The sequence below is a fragment of the Chiloscyllium plagiosum genome, chromosome 18 (assembly GCF_004010195.1).
Source record: "Chiloscyllium plagiosum isolate BGI_BamShark_2017 chromosome 18, ASM401019v2, whole genome shotgun sequence".
Taxonomy (NCBI): domain Eukaryota; kingdom Metazoa; phylum Chordata; class Chondrichthyes; order Orectolobiformes; family Hemiscylliidae; genus Chiloscyllium; species Chiloscyllium plagiosum.
The window spans coordinates 27054691-27061671 of record NC_057727.1 but is presented as its reverse complement, the minus strand read 5'-3'; the positions used below and the strand labels follow the sequence as shown (position 1 = coordinate 27061671).

General features: G+C 38.4%; 1 long non-coding RNA gene across 1 annotated transcript in view; it reads right to left on the bottom strand.

The window, feature by feature from the left end:
* LOC122558986 overlaps positions 1 to 6981 on the bottom strand; it is an 85627-nt gene that overhangs the window by 35611 nt on the left and 43035 nt on the right. The gene's annotated exons all lie outside the window — the stretch shown is intronic.

Below are 6981 nucleotides of genomic sequence, written 5' to 3'. Positions count from 1 at the left end.
CCCAGCTCTGATCTCCAGCATCTGCAGTCTTCATTTTCTCCCGATGAAGGTGATAGGTCAGGGAGGAGGGGGGAGTGGATAGGTAGAAAAGAAGATAGGCAGGTAGGACAAATCACATCACATTCAAACTACTCTTTCATTAGCAAAAAAAGTGACTGAAATCAGAAGTATTGACAGATTTGAATGACAAAATCAATGTGAAATGGCAGAAAGCTAAATTTCATTTTGGTACGATTACTACATAAATTGCCAAAATCAAGCATTGGAGAGCCAGAAAGGGTACAAACTTTCAACACTCTCAACACGACTCAGCCTAATTGACAACTTGGGACCTGCACAGAGCAGTTTTTATCCTCATTACAAGTGTGTGGAGTGGACAACCAGATGTACCACAGGCACACTACTAGGGAAGAAGTGACCCTATGTGCAGAGAACAGATAAATTATCAACCCCAGAGGCCCACATCACCCCAACAATGGAAATGGAAGAACAGTTACTGTAGAAATAATAAGAGACAATGGGATCAACATTCCCTGGGAAAGGAATATTACATAGATGATCATCCAATAACATAACAATAACAACATACTATTAAGAGACCAGCTCAATTTAAAGACTATATGTGCAATGCATGTACAAAGACCGACAGGAATAAAGAACTCTTAATATATGAGAATATTTAACATTTGTGTGTACAGACAGTAATTTGAGTAACTCAAAATGTAAGTGATAATGTTTGGAATGTTTTTGTTTTCTTTGGAATATAGGGGTATACTTACATTTAAAGAACAATACTATAACAATGTACTTCCTGGTTTGCCATAATTATGTGATCCCTACATGGTACACTGACTGGGGGCATCCATCATGCAATGGATTTTAAATGAGCCACTAAACATATAAGTTAGAGTGTTCTGAGGTGAGATGAGTGAACAGGAAAAGTGAAATATTCAGGAAGATTCAAAAAGATCATCAGTTGCTCTCAGGTAAATGACAGTTTCATTTGTGGACAGTTTGTGCACTTGCATTTGAACTTTGTTAGTGTTGCCTGCTGGAACTAACTACAATATTTTTGTAAAGTTCATTTAATGAGTCACAAGTCTTTGTGGGTTGGATGTTCAAGCAAACTTCTAATTGGCATAATTGGGCTTGAGGTGTCAATACAATGTTACAGGAATAAGAGAGTAAAGGGAGCAAGTTCTTCTATCTAGGGAACAAGAGCTGTGGAGAAGGGCAGGAGAATGTCAGCTTACAGGAGGCCTTACACCACAGGTATGGACAGGCCAGGAATTTCCTAGCTCCTTAGAACCAGGAAGACGAGGTTTCCATTTAAGATGTTGTGACAGCAATATATGTATCGGACATTCAGCCCTTCATGTTCTGATTCATAAATTACACTCTTTTCACTAAATAAAGGTTTAGAGCAACAAGCATTTCAAATCTATAAAATAATAAGCAATGTAATTCATTGTCCCACACCAAAGACTATACTACCTGCATCTGTCATCAAACTGAAATGTCAGGTACTCTACTGAGATAATGGATAGTTGTGAAATAAACCATAGAGCAGTATTTGAAGTAATTGAGAGTAATTGAAGCTTTCAGGCTTATGTCAACAGATAGAGTAAAATAATAAGTGATGGTATTTGTTTCTTTATGCTCCAGAAATTTTGTTTCAAAGATTTAAATGATTAGCCAGTTCCCTTTAACGGGTACTCTTGATAGTTTTGATGGTTTCTTTAACAGTCTCTTTCACAGATGGTTCTAACAGTTTTAACAGTTAATTTGCACAGGTCAATTGCTGCAAATTTAACTATAAAGAATTTAAGCACTTTTTGTACAAATTTATGCTTCTATTCCCCAAACAACACCTAACCTCCACTAAAGAGCACCTTACCTTTCCCAAAAGTCCCCGAGACCACGAAAGTGACACTTTATTTCTTTAAAGGGGTTTCCTGGCTATTCAGTTGAACCCAAAACATTCAGACCTGCTCTCGCCAGGTGTAATCTACACCCTTCACATTTCACTCTACAAGGCTACCAAAATCCCACTTCAGTGGAACCAACTGGTGACTTAAATGGCCAGCTGCCTCTGTGAGAAATGCTCATGTGTGAAACATGCCCCATCCATTCCCAGCCACAAGAATGGGAAGTGCAGTGCTCAAGGATGAGTCTTCCACCTTCCAATACTTTCCACCATGACAGAGAGGCTCTCTGTTATGCCAGAAATCTGGCCCACAGTCATGTACTGCTTTGCCAAAATCACCATGGCCCTGACCTTAATGCCTCCTGACATCAGTGTATATCTGTGCAGATAATAAATGCATTCTATTCCAAAGCTGATGATTTCCTATCTTTCTCCATGAATGACTTTGCCAAAGATTCAGCTTTCACCATATGCATGAATGTACCACACATAGCCACATATAGTCCAGTTTGCATAGTCCAGCAGATGATTCTGGAGATTTTTGTGAATCAAAAGGGATATTTTACTTATTGAGAATTCAGCTGATGTGCAAAACATGGAATACAGTATGTTGATCTCTGTAATATTTGTCTTCATTATGTCTATCCTCCCATACATTCTCCAGGGTTGTCTTATAATCTCTTTCAGCAGCATTGATGTAGATGCAGAAATGAGGTACGATCAGTGTTATACTTCCATTAAACCCCTAAAAAAAATTTCAAGAAACATTCAGGGCCTGAAATGTTTGGAAGTGTGTTGCAGTTTGGTTTCTAAGTTTCCAGGATTTGCACAAAATCACAGCATTGTTATGACACTGAAATAGGCCATTCAACCCATCATGCCTATACTGGTTCTATTACCTAGTGTCTATCTCCTGCCCTTTCCCATTTCCCTGCACAACTATTTCTATCTAATTAATTATCCATTGCTCTCTTGAATGCCTCAATTGAACCTACCTGCACCACATTTCCAGGCAGTGCACATCCCATTACTATAACTAAAGGTAAAGACAAAGTCACCATAATCTAACCAGAACATAGGGCTGTTCTCTCATTAGACAAAGATGGAAATGTGTTGCTGGAAAAGCGCAGCAGGTCAGGCAGCATCTAGGGAAGAGGAGAATCGACGTTTCGGGCATTAGCCCTTCTTCAGGGCTAATGCCCGAAACGTCGATTCTCCTCTTCCCTAGATGCTGCCTGACCTGCTGCGCTTTTCCAGCAACACATTTGCATCTCTGATCTCCAGCATCTGCAGACCTCACTTTCTCCTCTCATTAGACAAAGCCAATTGCTGGTAGTTTAACCTGTGGGCTACTGCATCTCAGGCAAGGGGAGATGTTGAGAAGGAGAATCCTTCATGGTAACCTCAGCTTCTGTGGGAATTGATCCACACAAAGCTTTTTCTTTCTTCAGCCTTGCTTTGATTGCACATTACCTTGAATCAATGCCCTCCTGCTCTTCCTACTTTTATCAGCAGGAACAGTTTCCTTCTATCTATGATATCCAGCCACTCACGATTTTAAAAGCTTCTATCAAATCTTCTCTCAGCCTTCTATATAAGGAGAATATTCCAACTTCTTCGATCTCTCCTCATAATTCTGTTGCTGTACAACTTTACTACGAAGAGAAGCCAAACCATTGAGTCAGGTGGATAGGAAGATGTAGAGGTCGAGAAGCAGGCACAATGAGAGGCTACTGAGAATAATGAGGAGCCTGCAGCCTACTTGAGCTTTTTGACTGTAAATCATCTGAGAGAGCTTTTCTTGAGAACTTGGCATGAACATAAAATTTTATATTTCCCTGCAACAAGTATAATCCTGGTTCTTCTAATATCCTTAGGACTCCAGTCAATTCTACCAGTCATGAAATCCTCCCTCAGTAAACTCTGCATAATAATCACTCTGTGCTCCTGGGATATTATTGGAGGATTATGGCATTCTTGTAGTGGATCCTTCTGTCTCAATCTTCAATAAGAATTCCACAAGGAGCATTACACCTTCCTTTTAAGAGGTAGAAGGCACCAGGAACTGGGGTACTCATTACCACATTGCTGTTTTTGCAACTTTGCTGTGTGCAAATTGGTTGCACATTTCCTGTGTTATAACAGTAACAGCAGTTCAGAAACAAGTAGAATTAATTGTAAAGTGAAAAGTATTAATGAAATGTAAGCTTTTCTTTACCAAATCAATAAAAGTGCTTTCTGCAGATTGTCTTTAGTTTTTTTTTGAGTGACAATCAATGAAAGATGTTTTTGTAGGCAAGTCAATTGCTACAATTTCAGAAAGTTATGCCCTGACTGAAAACTCATTAATTGAAAATAGATTCCATCAAAACCATTTAAACCTATTTACCAGCATGTGTCACCTCTTAGTCTACTTTAATCACAATGACCCCAGAGCTCACATTTGAACATTCTTTGACCTAAAGCCTTTCCTGTAAATAATAGGAGGGTGGCCAAATGATGCATGTGGGCTTAGAAAACACAGCTTCTTATAACTTCACTAAGACAATTGCAACAATATTGCAAGTAACAACTAAAATGTATCACAAGTATTATCTGAATTAACCACACATTAGAAAACACTAATATATTATTACCATTACTAATCTCATCACTTTCCATATGCTAGTTGTTAAGTCTCCTCTCCTACCCCTAAGGCATGCAAAGTGAACATTATTTGCAAGCAATGTACAGGTTGCAGCAGTTTAGACCCCTAGGGAACTCCTGTCCACAGTAATCCTGCCCTGGTGCCCTTTCCTTTGGAAGATTATATCTTGTGCCAACAGTTAGTGTGTGGGAAATATAAAATATGTCAATAGCTCCTCCCAGGTCTTTGTAAAATGCAATGCACTACTCATTGATGCCACATATTTGACTCTTGACCTGTGTAAGTATTATTAATGTCTATTTCTTTACTAATAGCTTTAAGCAATATTTGCTGTCAGCCAGAAAGTTTTCGTAATAATTATTTGCATGCTGAGATGTGAAATGAAGGGATTTCAGGGTTGCTAGATCAGGAGACTTGTTGCATTCAGTCTATGTTAACACAACAATCGCGTTTTATAACTTAAATAGAGATGGTTTAAATGTTTAAGATTACTGCTGTCAGTCTCTTTGTAATATAATTGGGAATATTAATTAGTAATATGTAATTCTTTTTCTGTTATAGAAATTAACTTTTCACTTTTTTGTATCCTTGCCAAATTCCATTTCTGCAAGTTCTTATCAGATGGATCAAAAGCTTTTTAAAAGGATTAACAGTTTGATTTTTATCAGATAATGACTTTTAAAAACCTTTTATTCTTGTTGAGAAGATTGTCCAACCACATAATTGAACAAGTAATCTAACATTGAAAACATTATTCTAGGGATAGCTATTCATGTATACTCATTGAATTATGGTTGAGAAGAGGCCATTCAGCCCAACACACCTGCACAAGCCCTCTAAAAGAATGTGTTCTTTCGTCCTGCCCATTCCCTTACCCTAGCTCGTTTTTGTTTAAGTATTTATTCACCTCTCTTTTAAAAGCTACTCTTGATTCTGGTGCCAGCATTATTCCATGTCTTAACAACTATCTCTGTTTAAATCAACATTGTCCTAACCTCACCTTCCAAACCTACCACTTTTTTGAAGCTTTTGTCCTCTGCCCCAATCTGGTTTTGCAATGTCATATTTTGCTTGATAACTATCTGTAAAACCCCTTGGAATATGATACTGCATTGAGGGAACATGTAAATGTCTATTGCCATTTTTGGGATTTTAAATTCACGCTGTTAAGTCATTCCACCTCAAAGATTAATCCTGCAAATCTATGCTATGACTGGCTAATGGAATTTGTTTTATTGTTTCACTAATAATTTTGAACATATCAACATTATCAGTTCTTGTGAGAATGTCCTGGGGATGATTTAAACCCATCCTGTTTAGTGGGAACTGTTAAAATCACATGATACAACCTATCACCCCGCTGCTTCTGTAAACACATAGCTATCATTTTAACCGCTCACTTTATTTAGGTGGATGTGATGCTTGCCTAAACCAAGAACGTGCCAAATTGTACTGCTGTTCAGTAGTTAGGACCCCAATGTAATTTCAACTTGGGGGGATAAAATGTGTGCTCGGTTATTAGCCTGTTAAGTAGAAACTCAGAATTGGTTTTGAGATTAACTGTCAGCGTGAATGTACATTTTTAAAGGGACAGTGATCTGCAGGTATTGGATGTTGTGGTTAATTACATCAATTAACCAATCAGAACTGCAAATTAACATACATTTTATTTGCTAATTCACTTGCATGACCAATTGGAATGTGAGTCTGTATTTGCCATTTTTCTTTAAGCATAGGATGTTATTAGTGGCAGAAGTTTCTATCTGTTTGACTTATCTTCACATTGTATCAGATTCACCATATGGAAAGCTTGCTCACCTTCTGATTCGATATTCTTTCACACTGAATCTTCACCTGACCTCAGGTACATGCTGGCCCTCACACAGGCCTCTGCCTCATTTCTTGTTGTTGCAACAGGGAGCATGTTGTTCTTTTGTATCTCATGAGTTGCAAACAAGAACATAGATTAGCTTCACAGTGGGTATGCCAGACTGCATTTCCCACATGGTTTGTTTGCTTTTTACTTAGAACATAGAAAAGTACAGCACAGAACATGTTGTGCTGAGGTTTAATCCTAATGTAAAAAATAATAACAAATTACGCACCCGTCAACTCACTGCTCTCCATGTGCTTGTCCAGCAGTCGCTTAAATGTCCCTAATGACTCTGCTTCCACCACCACCACTGGCAACACATTCCATGCATTCACAACTCTCTGCGTAAAGAACCTACCTCTGACATCTCCTTTATACCTTTCTCCGAATATCTTAAAACTATGACCCCTCGTACCAGTCAATCCTGCCCTGGGGAAAAGTCTCTGGCTATTGACTCTATCTATTCCTCTCAATTATCTTGTATACCTTGATTAAGTCTCCTCTCTTCCTCCTTCTCTCCAGAGAGAAAAGTCC